Below are 522 nucleotides of genomic sequence, written 5' to 3' on the forward strand. Positions count from 1 at the left end.
CCACTCAAATGTATTTTTCCTGTGGTGTTATATTTCCTTATATACGTTTGTTTGGTTAAAGATGTTAATTTGTTCATTTTTATCAAATTTCTGTAATTTTGGTTTTATTTTAGGGTTACACAAACTGTATATTGATTAGTTGTTTTTATTGTAACTTACAGCAAGACATATAAATTGCATTTAAAAACATAGCTGTCCTATTTTCAAGAACCTTTAATTGGCGATTAATTTATTGTAGTTTGGAAAGTAATTGCAAAGGTCTTTCTGAAACAGTAGTGTTAAAGCAACAGATCTGTTAATAATTAAATATAAAGAAAGTAAGAGATACCGGTGTTTATTTATAATGACAGCAAATTTAAATGTTGAATCTCTATTATAACCAACTTTATTCTCATAAAGTACAAAAAATGTTATGCTGTAAAGAAGATTTTATTGTATCAGGTGGACGAAAATAAGTAATATCACCTATCTGAAGGATCTAAGGATCCTCAAATGGCACCTGTGTGTATGTTGCTTCTAGAG

Source organism: Sinocyclocheilus anshuiensis, unplaced genomic scaffold (assembly GCF_001515605.1).
Source record: "Sinocyclocheilus anshuiensis isolate Anshui unplaced genomic scaffold, SAMN03320099.WGS_v1.1 scaffold566, whole genome shotgun sequence".
NCBI classification, from domain to species: domain Eukaryota; kingdom Metazoa; phylum Chordata; class Actinopteri; order Cypriniformes; family Cyprinidae; genus Sinocyclocheilus; species Sinocyclocheilus anshuiensis.